Source organism: Python bivittatus, unplaced genomic scaffold, assembly GCF_059951505.1.
Source record: "Python bivittatus isolate LINGU-HERP-01145 unplaced genomic scaffold, Pbiv_v1 ctg000070_np1212, whole genome shotgun sequence".
NCBI lineage: Eukaryota > Metazoa > Chordata > Lepidosauria > Squamata > Pythonidae > Python > Python bivittatus.
The window spans coordinates 8999249-9017122 of NW_028277034.1; the positions used below are offsets into that span (position 1 = coordinate 8999249).

At 34.9% G+C, this 17874-nt stretch overlaps 1 protein-coding gene across 7 annotated transcripts in view; it reads right to left on the reverse strand.

Annotated features, from left to right (window-relative positions):
• Positions 1-15908, reverse strand: part of TENM3 (teneurin transmembrane protein 3) — a 470513-nt gene extending 454605 nt beyond the window's left edge. For 5 of the 7 annotated variants that reach the window (XM_088131934.1, XM_088131955.1, XM_088131950.1 and 2 more), the window contains exon 1: positions 15445-15908. The gene's annotated coding sequence lies outside the window, so the exon portion shown is untranslated. Of the gene's footprint in view, positions 1-15264; positions 15381-15444 lie in introns of those variants that run through there. The other 2 variants (XM_088131957.1, XM_088131937.1) reach the window with 2 other exon arrangements.
• Positions 15909-17874: the final 1966 nt, after the last annotated feature.

Genomic DNA, 17874 nt, shown 5'->3' on the forward strand with positions numbered 1-17874 from the left:
TAACAATTTGCAGAAGTATTTAATGCCTGAAATCACAACTTATCCACTAGACAAGAAGATTTAATCTTTTTTTTTTTAAGTGAATTCTTCTTGTTTGATATAATCTGAACACACATTCTTCAGTTTGTTTACTTATTGTTGAATTTACACCCTGCCTTGCTTGGTACCTTGTTTATGTAAATATTCAAGTACTCAGAGATGCAGATTTTATTTTTTAGGAGGTACATATAAAGCAATTACTTTTTGATAGTTTGAAACATGTTTTCAGACAACAACTTAGCGCCAAGCAAGCACATACATACACACAAGGTAATTACAATATGAAACAGTTCAATGAATTGCTATAAATGTCTAGAGAATATTTTTATAAGGGCAAGCTAGAAGAACAACCATCACTATCACTAGCTTTTAAATTGTATTGTTCTGTCATCTCAAATTCTGTGTTCATTCATCTTCTTTACTTTGCACTTCTAAGGAATAGTCATTTACCAGGTTTGTTAAATTATTTCTCACCTCTGTATGAGCAAGCACAATACAACTAGAAGTTAGGTTTGAGGAATGTTTAGGGTTTTTTACAAAACATTTTAAGGAAAGTTTTAAAAGTAAATTAAATTTTAAAATATGATTTAAATAAAAAATATTTTAATTTTTTTTAGTGAAAGCCATTGATGGGTATCTATATAAATTCTATCTCCAATATCAAATGCAGTATATGCTTTTGAATACTTGTTGCTCTGGAACATTATTATGTGATATTATGCATCTCACTGGCTACTAAGCAGCCAAATATTGTATCAGATTCTTACTCAACTGGAGAAATTATTAATGCATTTATGTTAGTACTTTCATGATAGTGTATTTTCAATTTGATTTGAAGTGGTTATATTAAATATACTAACACACATATATGTTCTGTTCTAATGTACTTAACATATAGCTTGTAGAACTCAGTCGCTGTATGGCAAATACATTTTTAACATTACTGCAAAAAATTAATCTACTGAATTTATTTCATATTTCTATTCTTCTACAGATAAAACATTTATATTAACATTCATTTTTTTAAAAGTAGCTAGGAATATTGTCAGCCATTTAGAAGTGATAAAACCTCCAGTACTAACAGAGCTTAATGTAAAATTTTAAAATAAGCATTTATTTCTTAAAATTCTGAATACTGTACAGTAATATACATAATTTAATTAAAATTGCAATAAATTGATTGTTTATAAATATGGGCCATGCAACCTATTGTTTAGAATTATTTCCTGTGTTCAAGAACAGGTTTTATTTATATTCTAATTTTAAAATAAATGTACAAAATATTATAGAAAAATTAAGATAGAAATGGAAATTTTGCATCCAGGGCATTCTTGCTGTATCCTGATTTGTAAAAAAAACAACAGCCAGCAAGATAACCTCAAAAGAATGAGGGCAGCTTCAGATCTCATACTGACACTGCTGCTTGGCTCAGGTCATTTTTAATGATATTGTACTTAAAACATGCTTGTTAGTCTGCCATGAAACCTTGCAAACATGTGTTTACCCTTTAAAACCCTCATACTAGCCAACTATAATATAATATTTTGATAACTTATAGAAAAATACAGCATCTGTTTACTTTCCAGAATGATGTTGCTCAAAACATACTTTTTTGCTCTACATGTTGGTATATGAAGCATTTACGGTCTTTAATACCTTGATGATGCCTTACAATTAGCAATCTTATTTCTTAATTTGAAAATATTATTTCTCAGTAACATTAAGACAGGTTAAAATCATATATTTGTTCTAATAGCAATAATTGAACCTGACATTTGATAATAATTATGAAAAGAATAGTCTAATTCAACTTAAGCTAACCTTGAAACTAAGTTTCATCTAGAAGCTCAGACCTGAACTTAAAAGTTTATCTAACAATTCATAAATATAATCCAATATTTGTAAGATTCACATACAGAATATATTGTGGTTCAAATAAAATACACATTAAAAATTCAGTTGAAATGTGTTCAGAACCTTGTGTAGCCAGCATCAAAAATTTTGTGAGAGAGAAATAGAGAACAAAAAAGACAGAATTTTCTATTCAATCTTACAGTATTTGAAAAACAAGGAAATCTCCTTGTCAGTACCTGTTGGTATAAGATTGTGTCTAATAAATTATTGTGGATATACTCTGCAGACTTTAACAAATGATTCAATATATTAATTACATTATAGCCATATAAATTCCCTTCCAAAAAGGAGTCCTTGAAATAGAATTCTGTTTATATCAAATAGATAATATATATATATTACTCTATATAGAATTATATATTATTATTATATAATATTATATAATAATAATAATTATATATTATTATATAGAATTCTGTTTATATCAAATAGATATAATATATATATATTACTCTATATAGTAATTTTAATATCAGTAAGAATGTTTAAGTTCCTAATCATGGACACTTAGCTAAGGCTTACAAAGCAAACAGTGCTTATTTCTAAATACTTCTTTATAAAATAGCCACATACAAAATTGTCACATGCAGAAATATAAACAGAATGAATTTCATATGCCTAATACCAAAACCTTGCACTTTTTGGTTAGTAGACCCATTTCACATCTTTTGACAATCTCTTTTGAAACTGTTGTTGGAGATAGGTAACTTTCAGTTTCCAAAGGGAAGTGACTGGGCTTTCAATTTCCAAAGCTGAAAATCCTGCCAGAAATGTTAAGGCACCCAAATTAACTCACTGGATTCCTACACAAAAAAGTCAGCATTTGTTTTAGTGATAATAGAAAAATGCATAAAATTTAAATAAATATGTTCATGTATAAGAGGATAACATTGTATAACATCAGATAATAATTAAGAATTATAATTTCTAATGACTGAATTGACTGATAGTTCTAAACCCTTTTATAGGCAACAAAAATAGTACCCATCTTATAACGCCCAGTTGCAAAGTGAGTGGTCAGTGGGCCCCAAGCATCCTGCAATACTCCTTTTGCAGCTCCCAGAAGGTCCCCTCTGAATGCCTGGGGTGTAAAAAGAATAGCCTGTTTTATTTGTTTTTTGAAGCTGAGTGGGTTAAAGTTTATCTTCAAAAGGCTGAACATACCAGCTTACTCCTTATGAATTAAAAACAAAAACTAAGGGCTTGGCCCTGATGGTTTTTGGGGTGATGTTCTTAGCATGCTATAAAAAGCCCAGTACATCACTTTAGCTAAGGGAAATGGCACATTCTAGTCCCAAGTACGGTTTAAAGGCTGAAACGCCTTCCATAGCACAAAGTCCTTTTATACACTAGCATACTGAAGTACAGCCTGGACATGTTTGGGAATTATATAAAAAAGCTGCATTTGAAGACTTGGAAACTCAGTACAAAATTAGAACAGCCAAAATGCTGGCTGGGATTGATCAAAAGAAACATCTCTAGTTCTGAAACAAGGTAACATTTGTTTCTAAGTACTGCTCAAGGATCTTCTTAAATCTTTGAACCCCCAATTAACTTTGTACCTCAAAATCGTTCGATTTATATTTCACCTTTCTACTTAATGAGTGCTTAAAGTACTCCTCCTCTATATCAATCTACTAGAATATTAAGATGGGAGCATTTATTTCAATATTTTAGTAAGATGAACACCAGTGTCTTTAAAGGAATATCTGTCTCCAAAAACAACTATGTTAATACAATTTGCTAACATCCACTACTCAGAGATTCTTCACAACTACCTCTTTTAAGACAAACCACCTCCTAATGGACATTAAGTCTTTATTCACAATATGTCTCACACCATTCTTGTGCTTCGGTGATGAAAAAAGTGGTCACCAGTAATATTGACTTCTATGGTGCATATTCTAGATACTGAATTCCTTGAATAGTATTGTTAAGGTGTTTGTTGTTTTAAAAGAAGTTTATGAATTTCTGGGTTTATCATTAAGTCATCCATTTAAAAATTCATTTGGACCATAATGGTATTAAATGTTTGTAAAAACTAATTAAAATAGATGGAAATGGAAACTCAACAATAAAGTTAAAAAAACACAACCACATGAACACAACAAATATCCAGTCAAACTTGGGTGAATAGCTAGGTTTTCACTTGTTTCTAAAACCCAAAATATGGTTAGATGAAAAGATAAATATGGCTCAACCCAACTCCTGGGTAAGTTGACTTACCAAAGTTATTTTACAGCAGTTATTTTCCACCCAATATTTACTCTCAACTACTTCTCAGGTAAAGGAAAATATTTAACAGAGTCTCCTAGATATCAGTGTCCAAACAGACATAGAATTATTGGCAAAAAAAAAAAAAATCTTTATACTGTTTGGCTAAGAACAAAACTACTTCCAAACCAAAAAAATACCTGAACTGCAAATTATCCTATGTCCTTCTGGTCTCTAATATTGTTAGCAGAACTGCTGAGTTTATAGACAAGGCAGTTCAGCTAAGAATCCATTAAACTGAACAAACTGGGGTATCATATAAAGGCAATGTATTTATCTGAACGTTGACTATATTAAGCACACATGTATTCCATTATTCTATTTTCTTTTACCTATTTAATCTTGGAAATAAACCTTGTATTTTACTTTATTTTTTTGATATGGTCATAAGACTAATGAATCAATAAATTATCTATCACTTGTTTCTAAAATGAAACCAGCATTAACAATAACTTGGCCTCCGAAGACATAATCTTCCATAATACTAAACAGATCAATACTCAGGCAGATGTATATAGAGAAAGACATTTGCTTAAATCAGCTACTTGACACAATCTCTACTTCTGTATAATGGCAGGACAGCTCTTGTGACTTTGTAACTGAACTGTGGTATTTCTTCTTTATAGCATACTTTGCTAAATTCCTTCAACATTATTTTCAGCATAGCTTTACACAAAAGTGCACTGCCCACTCAGGATTCTGCCAAGATCCAACAGAGTTACAACACTCAGTACATTTTAGCTACTTGTCATCTCAATTTCCTTTCTGAAATCTCCTGATATATACAACTTTGGTATCATTTGCTTAAAAGGAACTGTATACTTATTTTTTTCCATATTATCGTTACAAGGAACAGAAATGTTTCTATAAATCACATATATCTTAAAAGTGCAATGCTAATGAGTGCATTTTTGCAAAAAAAAATAAAAATAAATGTGTGTATTCCTATGACTCAAAGTCTTAATGACAGAAATTGCTCCCCAGTCCTCTGGCACTTCTTTCCATTTATGAAGCTATATTCAGTAATATTCTTGCTAGTCCATTATTCTCATGGAAATAATCACTATAGGAACAGGCATTAATATCATAAATAGTGCAGTCACTATCGGTTACTGAGTACAGTTATGCCAACTCACCAACAAAACTTCTTGCGGCATACGTGTTCCAAGATCAAGGGTGGAAAAAACTCTAAACCTGTATCAAAAGTACATAAACTTCTACTTTTCTTTCTACTTCAAGGATAGAAAACTATACGGCTCCTAATCACATTTATCATATACATGCTACAAAAAATATTTTTTAAAAAAAGAATTCTTACTGGGAAACAAATGTATTAAACCGTGAACAACTCTGCATAAAATTGTACTCTGTCATTATACTATATCATAATACATGGCACAACATATAATTCTTCAGAAGATTATCTTATTGTCAAAATATACCAGCTCACATTTAAAACAAGTAGCAGTAATATTTCTAAGTTTAACTGCATCTCAGTTAAGCACAAGTAATAACTAAAGACATAAAAACCTGGGTAAATCAATCCAGCCTTAGAGGCAAAAAATGACCAAAATAATGGTTATTCTTAATAAAGAAATAATTTTGGATTTATTCTGTCCATAATTGTTACCAAACTGTGACAATTTTTTTTTTTACAATGCAGTGATAGGATCACCACAATTACCTGCTGCTCAAATGAGTATTGAAATTTCTTTGCAAAAGATTAAAATAAAAGAATGCAACATAAAATACACCTAAAATCTCTATGTTCTCTACTCAACTTTCTTCTAATTAATGCATCATGCACATGACTTTCTGCAGAACGTCATTTTAAGCCACTATGAAGGTCACTATTAAAATATTTTCAGCAACAAAGCCTTATACTTGTGATTATAAGTCATTATATTTCAAGGATATGTGTACATTTGTGTGTGTGTGTGTGTGTGTGTGTGTGTATTAAGATACAATGTTTCACCACAAGTTAAAGAACATTTATGCTGTCATATTCAAACATTTTTTCCATAGGCAAATGCAAGTTTGTTGATAACATGTACAAAATGTAACAGTAATTATCCATCATACGCTAGATATAATTATTCCATTATTTAAAGATCTTCCATTTAAGACAATATTACAAATGGATGAAATACTTTATCCTCTAATATACAGTACTGTGAACTATTAGCATTTTCAAAGAGACCTTGGCAACTCTCATTTATCTTACCACAAAAACACCAAAATCCACTGAAATTTTAAATATTTGGAAATAACTTACATCATAACTTATTAGAGTATAATGAAACTTGAAGTGGTTAGAATTTATTATCTATGCTTGAAAAAAGTAATCGGCAGCAGTGGCAGCAAATTCAAACAGGTTTAATTCTATAAGGAACATTATTACTAAGCATAGAAAGCCTTACTTCTGAATAAACATCAACAGAATACTAATCTACATATATTTTAATTAGGCCCTGTTAAATGAAAAATAATGCCTCCTCAAAACATGAATTACATGATGTCTTCAGCTTCCATTAACCATCAAAATTGTAACACAATTTTTTGGAACCAAAGCTTCTTAAAAATAGAAAAAAAATAAACATATCATTAATGAGAATATAGTCTAGTTATGTCTTCATATTTTAACTGTATATGCATGAGAAAATCCTACTTTGTCACTTAGCTTAAAAACTTATATAGCTGCTTCAAAAGAATTCAAATTTATACAAAATACTGTATAAACACGGATCTGACTTCTGTGAACTTGTTTCCTATTATTGCATCAATACTATTAAATTAAGCTAAACATAAAGTGGAGCAACATTACACAAATTCACTCTCACTACACTAACATCTTTTTATTAAGCTATTATAGATAAAAGAAAACCAAAGCCAAAGTCTCACCTGAAGTCATAATACTGTAATCTCTCCTGTAAAATTTTAGCCTTGTTTTTCAGCATTTCATATTACAAAATATTCAAACTGGGGGAGCAGTTTATGATGCTTCCACTTTCTAAAGTTATACTGTTCCTTACTTGCCTTATGAACCAACCAAGAGCAACTGCGTGTTGTACAGAGTGTGGGTGGTTGCCTGTTAAAGAACTTCAAATTGGTCTTCCTCCTCCATTACTCCACCCAAAATCAGAAGATGTGCCTATGCTGAATTTTTATTACAGTATATCATAGAACACTGAATCAAATGCTAACCCTTATCTCAATTAAATTTTAGACAGTACTAACAAATCATAAAAAATATGGTCTAAACAGAAGCAATTGGCTTTCCATTTCAGTTTTGTTAAGCAAAACACTTTCTATTATGTTTTAACTTTTTAAAAAGTATTTAATTTCTGATTTCATTGCATGAGTAAAGCAAACTTGCATTATAACGAACTATTTAATGCCTTGTAAAAAAAAAAAAAATCAAAGTAGTATAAATTACAACAGAATTGACCATATCAAAATAACTACAATCCAGCAATTTCATTTCAAATTATTTCTAAAGTTATATTCTTGGTAATCTATTTAAAAACTATTTGGGAAGATCAGAACAATTCTACTGGATTTTTATTTTCATTCTGAAAGTTTAGTCAACAATATATCAGGGACAAGGGAAGACCACTGGTAGCAGAATCTGTATTTTAGTAACTGGAAAGTGTGACAATACTTTGCTGAATAAATATGTCTAAATTCCAGTTTTTAGGGTTAACTGTTAATAAGTTAACTGTTTAATAAGCTGCAATTTAATATGAATGTCACTATATTTGGACAAATAAGCAATTAAAATAAATGTTCACTTTTGAGGAATTAGTGGCATATTGTTCTCGTTTTCAGTGCTTAAAACCTACCATTACTGGATTATAAATTCAGGAAGATATTCTGACTGTACCGAAGCACATATCATTACAGTTTAGCCACAATTACAAAATCAATCAAGATTTTTAGCCTTCTAACAATAAAATTCAACCAAGTATATTTGTAGAGCACCACATATTTCTGCTTCTTTCTAAATGAAATTAAGATTGTTATTAATATTTTTAAAACACAAAAGAATAAAACCTCAAATATATTCTATTTGATAACTTATGTAAAAAAAGCTTTCATACTATTGTGATTTTAAAATTCACAATTTAAGTAACATTGACCTTAATGACTTGCATTGGACACTTTGAAATGAAAAAGACAAAATGGTACCCCACCCAGTCAAAAACTAATGTTATGCATCTGCTATCCATTATGACTGTCTATATTTTGATGTCCTACTAGTGACTGTAAGCTGATTCCCACCAGTAATTTTTTTTATCAGTCTTACTTTAAAAGCCATATCTTATAAATAAGATATGGAAGATGTGATTTAGTGGCTAAGGCCACCAGTGAGTCTACATCTAAACTGAACCATGGTCTTCTTGGTTCATTGTTCATTCTATGAAGCACTATATTACATACTCCTTCAATTTTACTGCCCAAGGTACAAACAATTGCCACACACACAAATGAATTGCATGTATTTCTTTCTGATTTAAAAAAAAATAGCACTTGATTTGAAATCTTTGTTTCTTTATATCACTTCACAGAACAAATTTGAAATAGACAGCGGTCTTTTCATTTACACAGTAGCTCTTATTTTAAAACTCATACTGCTTGCAGCAACAACAGTAATATGTTACAACCCAATTGTAATTTACACCCCCATTGAATATACATATGGCTCTAACTAGTATCATTGGCATATATGGTTGCTGTCAAGCTCATCGCTTACTGTCTGATACTGTCTGACTAGGGGTCTGGCTCATACTCCATTTAAGACTGTTTCACACACAACACAATATGGTTAAATAAGAATTAGGCAAAACTTATAAAACAGTTGATCACCCTCAGTCAACATGAAGGTGTAATTCCATATTACTATCAACTGTATATCAATTTATATCAATTCCAGCACTTTTCTTCTACCATCCCTGTGGTTTAATGGATTGTTTGCCCTGTTTTCAGCCTTATGCTGGGTGACTGTTAATTGTTGACAGGTATGACTTCTCCATCCTGAGAAACTCTCTCATCTCCCATAGCTACTATATTAGTTCTACTATATTCTGTTACAATCAGTGGGTCCTAAATTTTATTGCAGCCATTATATGGCAAACCAAACAATGTTGAAAGTACGTCCTGCAAGAATCCAAACATTTATTCAGAAGTAATAACTATTAAATTCAATGAGTTTTAAAGTAAGCAACATTTGCTTAAAGCCATAGAACACATTCTTCACCTAAGTAAATCCATTATATTCTTTAATTAATGATTAAATATTTTAATACAGCTGTCCTCACAGTGCTTGATTCACAGAACTTTTAATCACTTTACAAAGGATGTGTTTATTTACCGGTTTTTTGCATTGCCTATATATCATATTCCAGATGTACAAAAGCATAACTTATACAATAAACAACACCAATACAAAATAAAATAACCCTCTCAAAATGTATAAAAACCTATAAAAAAGAAATAGCAGTAGCTCAGCCATCATTAAACTTCAAAAGCTCACCTGAACAAAACTGTTTCCACAGCTTGGCAAAATGGCAGTAATGAGGGAAACAGGCACGCATCTGGGTTGTTTCATCATTTAATAGAGCATTCCTATGTATGTCTATTCAGAAGTAATGCCTGTTTAATTCAAATATCCTCAGAAAAGTATGTACCAGATTACAACCTTAAAGCTATATTAAGTATTTCATAGTCCTTTGAGGAATCAGTAAAACTGAGTTTTCAGTTTCATTTGAGATTCTGAGAAAAGTAGCCTTTTCTTTATGTGATAGCTTTGTGTGCTCCTTATTAATATTTTTAAAGAGACTTATGAACACAAAGGAATAGTTATAGCAATACTGTGGGCAGTACAATATTTATAACCACAAAAATAAAAAACTACAATCTTTGAAACATAATACTAGTGATTTCATTCCTTCAAATGAAGATTACACACCAGTGACCTATTGATATATATTCTCAAGTTATATCAATATGAATTAAATCAGTATTTTTCAAAAAATGATATATCTTCACAGTAGAAATTCAGTGAGATAAATCACCATAATATATGTTTGTACAGTTAAATTTTACCCCTATAATTATAGGGGGGAAAAAAGAGAAATAAAAACACATGATGATTTATTGCACAAATTCTGGGTTATTCAGTCATAAATTTTAATTTTAAAAGAAAATTTGTTCATATGGATATTTTGCTGAATTTCTATCTTCATTCTTTAAATATATTTCCTTGTAAACATATAAAATGCAAGAATGAACAGAAGTATATGCCTTATACAATTAGTTCAGGTAATGCAAACATTATACTTAGTTTTAAGTTCTTTCATGAATATTAATATAAGTGGTTGTTTTTATTTATCAGTTCTGAAATTAATCATTTTTCAGCTTTATAATAGAATAGCATATTGCCACTAATTAATGGAATAAATTAGCATAGCTAAAGTAGTGAAACAAATAACATTTGGAGTAACACTATCAACCTGTCTTCTGCTGAGTTTGTGTCATAATCAATGCATGAGTATAAAGATTCCTCTCCCCCTGCCCATGTCTTGATATTAAGACAGAAAATAGGTAGCTAGACTTTTGTTATCAAGTTAACTGTTTCTGGCGAAAGATTATACTTTTATACCATTCTTTTATAAATATTTTAATAACTCCAATGTTTTTAAGTAGAAACTATATAGAATTAACAAAACATCTACCTAACAGAGATATTTTAAATAATTTCATACTCAGTCTATTTAATCTTTTGGACAAGATTCTGTACATTATTAATATATTCAGTGTGAAAAAGGAAAGCATTTTTATACATTTATTGAACATATTTTCTATAGAAATACTAAGTTCTAAAGAACTCAGTCAGGATCCACTTTACTGTTTCAATATTTTCATGGTCTAAATGAAGTAAACTGCTCTTTTCAAATATGTGTTACTTTTCAGAAATAAAACATTCTGAAACTTATAATCTAAAAATTATACTTCAACATACATGTAATACAAAACATAAATAACTTTATAAAAATCCTGTATCACATGACTAAAAAGACCCACATTTAAGAACATTTAAATACCTGCTTTGTTAGAATTCATTATTGTACCTTCTGATTTATTTTAAAATACTGATGGATTTTAATATGTCCTGGAAAAGAATATTTTAAGGGAATTATATATAGTTATGAAACTCATAATAAAAAAAATTGTTTGTAACCAAGTACTGACAGAGCTGAGACCAGAACACAGAGAAAGGAAAAATATGCAAATTTCACAGCAGGAATGAGAGCATCTACTATCCTGTTTCTAGGAAAGAAAAAACATGTCTCTATACCTTGCTTTTCAATGCTAGCACAGTGTCTAGCAACATGTTAAAACAGTTAACTTATGAATAACAGGTGACTTCAACTGATACTAATGTTTTCATGTTATTCTTGGAAATGTTTATTTTGTGATGATAAGTGTAAGTACATAATTAGATTATCATCAGTTTCTGAAATAGATCATATTTTGGCTTAATATATCATTCTGATTCTGAATTAGAGATCAACATAAATATAGATAAAACAAACTAGTTTTCTTTCCAGTTTTTCTATGAAGATTTCAGGCCACATAAGATCAGAGCTGCATGACCCAGCACTCTGAAAAATCCTAAAATCTTTAACACTTGTTTTCAAACAAGTGACTTCAAGATGTAACAATGTTGCTATTTATCAACAAGTTAATTCAACATAAATGCAGGTATAGATCCAGACTAGTATGTTGTAAAATGCTATATGTAAAATGGATGAACCATCCAAACTACTACTATCATTCAGAAACTACAATCTCTATTATTAAAAAAAGAAGAAAACTGGTGTGACAAAAGAATAAGTAAATCAAATTTTAAGAGATATAATTAGTTTTTCAATTAGAAAAAAAAAATGACAGGCTCTTTCTATGCTGATGTGCTGTCCAGATTTAGCAACTTTCAAAACCAGCTTCTTAAAAATGGGTAATTGACAATCTCAATATGACTTTTAAGAGTTAATTACTAAAAAATTGACAAAAATAGAATTTCACTACGTAACACTGAATTATATATAACCGTAAATATTTTATATTACATTGAATATTAAGTAATTTAAATAAAAAATTAAAAACCATACTCTTAGAACTAGGCTAATTCAATTCTTTGGAAAACAAAAATCAGAATACCACACTAAAGATACAGTAAACATCTTTTATGAAAGGTAATGTAATTTAACTTAATTAAGGAGAAGGCTGCTTTTCTCCACCTCAAATGTTAAGAACCTTTATACAGCGATATCTGTTAAAATAAACTTCATAGAAACAGGTGAGAGGAGAAAACAAAAATTTCAATATTGATGAAATTTGTTTTTTGTGCAAATATTAATCATGCCTGTGTGAAAAGATTATTCTACTAGTGATACAAAGCTATATTTAATGTGTCTCATAAAAATTCTCAACATTCAATTACATGTGAGTATGCAAAGATCTTAGTATTCTTCTGCCACAACCTTAAAAAAAAGTATACTGTTTTCATCTAATTGTATTGAAAACAGCAGGAGAATAACTGTGGTAACAATATATTAGTCAATTTGTTTTCAAAAAACAATAGTTCTATACATTTGTGATAGCTTTAGGAAAAGCAATACTATTTAACTAAGTTAAATATTTGTTTTCTTTGTGAGTTATACATTTCAAAGCAGTAGCCTATGTAAGGCCTTCTTTTCCCAAAGCCATATATTAGACTGCTTCTGAGACTTGACTGATGCACTGACAAAACAGGGATCTTGGTTTATGCTTAGGATAAAATACAGGAATTACTTTTTTTCATACATCCTTGCATTATAACAATATTTAACTCTATGTTTACTCTTTTGGGGTGGTGCTAAATAGGCAGCCAATAAGCCTTTAAAAATCTTAGTATTCTCTCTTGTAATTCATACTTTTAATTTTTTCTAAGAAAAAATTCAGAATGGCTGGGTATAATCCAAAAGTCTTTTTTTAATCTTTAAACCACAATAACTGATTTGATAAAAGAATTAAAATGAAATACTAATACTTTACTAACTGGATTATGAGTACTCTAGCAATACTAGTCCTAATCCATGCATTATACTTTTTGCAATATATACATGATTTCCTTATTCAATGTATTATACTCAAGTATGTACTTGAGAAAAACTTCTGAAGGAAAATTCTTCCAAAATGAACAGCTAAAGATTCAGAACTGATTTTTTTTTAATATTTCCTTACTTATAACTCTTCCTTACTTTACTGTTCCCTATGCACAGCACATTTAAGAATTTTCCTGTTTTCTAATTTACGAAAGTTACACTCAGTCTAACAGAAAGGTACTTATTTCATCTTAAGCCAAGTAACATACAACATTCCAGTGGACACAACAGAGTTTAATCCAGTCAATTCAGTTTCTTGCACATGGGCATGAGAAGCTGAATAGAGTAAGCAATCTCCCATTACAGGCAAAACAGAGTAACATAAGGTTACCTAGGTACTGAGGTAGGTTGTGTGCACATCTTTAAGAATTCCTACTATGGCCTAATGGCTTTGCCAATAACTAGCTAAACATATACACTGACACTAGAAAGAATTTAAACTACAAAGCTTAAACACCTTTAACTGCATTTAATTCTTAAATCAATAAAATATTCAGTTCATATTAGAATAATAGTTTTGGCTAGGAAGGCAAACATTTTAACACTGCAAACCTCAAAAGTTAGCCTCACTTACTCACTGAGGTTTACATACATAAAATTGTAAACTAATTTAATTTACTGCAAATCACAATATGATTATATCACTGGAATCCAGCCAGAGATATGAATTATATCCATCTCTCTCTCTCTCTCTCTCTCTCTCTCTATATATATATATATATATATATAATGCTTTAATCTGGTATGATTTTACTGCAAAATTTTAAGGTTTCTAATGCTGCATAATTAAAAAGTTAATGATCAGTTATAGTATAGACAATTTACCTAAGTTTGATGAGAGTAAACACTGCAGAAATTATCCATTTATTTATTTATTTATTGGCGTTTTCTCACCAATAGATAAGAATACACTTGTGCGTTTATCTAGGAAAGTAAAGACAAACTAGGTAAAAACTATGGATGTTTAACTTGAAAAATGAAATCGGTACTGCCTATAAAGGTTTGACACACATTTTCTTAAGGTAAGAACAGAGACGAACCACACCATAAAATACACACCGTACATAACTCTACACAAGTTAAAGCAAAACAGGCTTTTACAGACCTTCAACCTTCTTCATACCCGACCGTCCGAACTAATAAACTAGGGGGTGGGGGCGAACAGGATAAAAATGCCTCAGCAGCTACTGTACACTCGTTTTGTCATTATCTGGAACACCCAATCCAACAGCTCAGAAAGCTAGACTTTAACTGGCACAGAAGGAAAATGCTTCGGTTAAGTAACGCGTGTGTACACCTTGCGGTGACTGGAGCTCAGTTCACTAGCGAAGTGCAACCTGCTGAATCCTAAAGTGCCAAATCCTCCGACTGAGACACGGAAGACCGATGGAATAGCAAAAACAACGCAGATTTCAACAGATGGGTCGCCCGGCCAGGGGAATGCTGCTGCCTCACTAGGAGTTGAAGGGATCAAATTGAATTGGCGACCTCTCCAACAACCCTGGTTGCCATTTCTTCGGCGTCCTCCTTTTCCATTTCAGACCAGATCTACACTTAGAAGTCCTGGCAAACCCTTTCGCCGAGCACTGCTACGCCGGGCATATCCGACACCGAGAGGACGAACGAAGCAGGGAGGGCCCCTTCCCGGCTCCCCCCAGCCCACCCCCCCAACTCCGTCCGTCCTCACTTCTCTCTTCCCTTTTCCTCTCGGACAAGGACCGAATCCTCTCCGCAGCCGTCGGCAAAGAGCCTCGGAACAAAAGCCCAACAAGACAAAAAGAGAGAGAGAGAAAAAAGTTTTCGGGCAACTCCAAGGAGAAGGAAGCCCCACCTGAGGCAGGTCGGGGCTGGAGCTCCGCCAAGCAGACGGGTTTTCAGGCCAGAGAACTGGGAAGGGGAGCAAGGCGCCCGGGCGTCCCCGCACCCTCCGGCTATTCGCCGCAACTCCTCCGGCTCCCAGAGGGGCCCGCGGGCGCTAGGACCGACAAAGAGCGCGAGACGGAGCACTTACCCTGGGCGCCTCAGCTCGGACTCTCCCTCCTCCGCCTCCTCTCGCTTCAGTCAGCCCGGCAGCGCCGCGGCGAGCGGCAGCACCGCCCGCTCTGCCGACCGAACGGGGGACGTCGCGGGAAGGCGGGGGAGGGGGAGGGGGAGGGGAAGGAGAGAAGTGTTGCAAGTTCCGTCCCCGGTCCTGCCGGGCGCCGGCGGGCGCGGGGGCAGCGCGAGGAGCGGAGCCTCCTCAGGAGCGCGCGCTCCGCAGCTCTCAGAGCGGCGCCCCTTCCTCCGGCTCGGGAGTTTACTGTTGTTGTCACTGTTGTTATTTTCGCCCGTCCTCGAAAGAAGGAGGTGGAAGGGAAGAACACAGCCCCCCGGTAAAGTGCCACAGAAGCCGGGAGGGGGGAGGAGCAGCGGCGGCAGCCGGGCGAATCTAAGCGTTGGACTGGGGGGGGCACCCCGAAGGGAGAGCGGGCTTGGCGGCGGCGGTCGCTTCAGCCCCTGCCTCCCTTATTAGGGAGCGAGAGAGGCGCACACGCAGGAAAGAGGCGCCTACCATAAAGCGCGGGGAGATCCATCTCCCCAGCCCGGGCGGTGAAGAATGGACTTGGCCATTTATAATTCCCGGCTCCTCTGCTGCGGCATTTGGCAAGCTCACAGCCGCCCTCCCCGCCTAAGTTTTGTGCGCCGCGTCGCCTCTTGCGCTGCCTCCTCCTGTCATTTGGACTGAACCACTTTCGCGTCGCCCCCCGCTCTTATCCCCGCCGCCTCTGTTGGCTAATACAAAGTGCTGAGTCTCCCATGCTGTGTCCAATCAGTGCATCTACTACTAGTGCCATGATTTAGGGGTCATCCATGAACAACACTTCACGCTGATGAATGGCTCTTCGCAGCTTTCTGCCCTGATGAGGGTGTCTGAGTGCCGCTGATTGCAAACACTAATGAACTTAGACCGCTTCATTATATATTCGCCCACCGTCGCCGACGAGCAAAAAAGAGAGGGCTTCGATGCACCGCTCACTATTAGGACACGAGGCTGGTGCTTCTTTGTGAGGTCCCCCCTCCCGTAATTTGATTTGCACTTCCCGAAGGGTGGAAAGGGAACAAATGGGCTAAATGTGTCAAGTTGACTCGGCGCTCCTCAGGGCGAAGGAAGGAGCTCTCCTATTGTTCATCAGGACTTCGTTTTTAGTTTAACGTTTGGGTTTTAATTCCCATCGCCTGGGATCTTATATAGGTGGGCATGTTAGGTCAGCTGAGTTATTATAGCGAGGGTGGGAGAGCAAGTGACCGCTCGAGAGACTGGTGATGAAGCAAAGAAGTGGGCTGTAATTAAGGCAGCAAGTTCTCCGTGCGCTGCGCGCCCCGCTCTAATGATGCCGGGACCTAACAAAGCGATTCCATATAAGTCTATTCAGAAATAAGGTCCGCGGGTTCAGCGAGACTTAGTCCCAACTAAGAGGGAGATTAACGCATCTTTACTTGCGAGGCCAAAGGTGTAGCAAAGGGGAGCGTGGCTTCTTCCTCTTTCCCCATTGCCCGGCGCTGCTCGCACCAACTCTTCGTTTGAAAAACGCTTTCGGAAGAGCTGGAATTCCTCCTTGAGCGAACTGAAACATCCCTGTCATGAACTCGGCTGCCTTCCCTACGTGGTGTTCGCTGCTTGCAGCGCCCAGCCGCCTTGTCTGGGCTCGGAAAGTAAGCGACGTTGGGCCTGGGTAGGGCTTGAATGGGAGACCGCGGGGGAATTCCAGGCTGCGTTTGGGAAGATTGCGAAGTCCAGCAATATTCTGGGGAGAGGCAACGGCCAATCCCCCCCTGATGTGGCCACTGCCTAGATTACTGCTCGGTCGTGAAGTCAACAGGGCTGTTGCTCCACTCGAGGGTGCCTTGCCCCGGGGGCTATGCTCTGACAAGGCTGGTCTTCATGCCGGCCCCTTCCTAACAAGGTAGTTAGAAAGTACTTTCTTCTGAGACTGAGAAGATTGCGGCCCCGCACTGAGGATGAACTACACCATCCTCACTAAGTCCGCTGTAATTTAGCTGGACACGCTTCTCAGGTTGCGTCTCCCTCCCCGTCCCAAGAAAGACAAAGTGCACTATTTTTCTTCTTCCTTATCTTCAGCCCTTCTGATTAGCCGCTATACTCCTCAATACCTTTTCATCTAGAAAAACAAAGCATCTTTCACGCACGCTTCTCCGTTCTCCTGCAGGCTGTAATGGTGACTAACCCCATTAATTTGGGAACAAAGGCTAACATCTGAGCAAGTAGGCTTAAACTTGGAAGGGTCGGACTGCCATCTTCCCGTGTTCCTAATTTTGGTGCCGCCTGCTTTGTTTCCCCCTCATCCCCACCCTTTCCCCGTTTCGAAGGGCATTAAAGAAAGAGTGTGCCAGAAACTTTTGTGAGAGCGTGTATATGCTGCAGAGCAGGGAACTAGCTTCC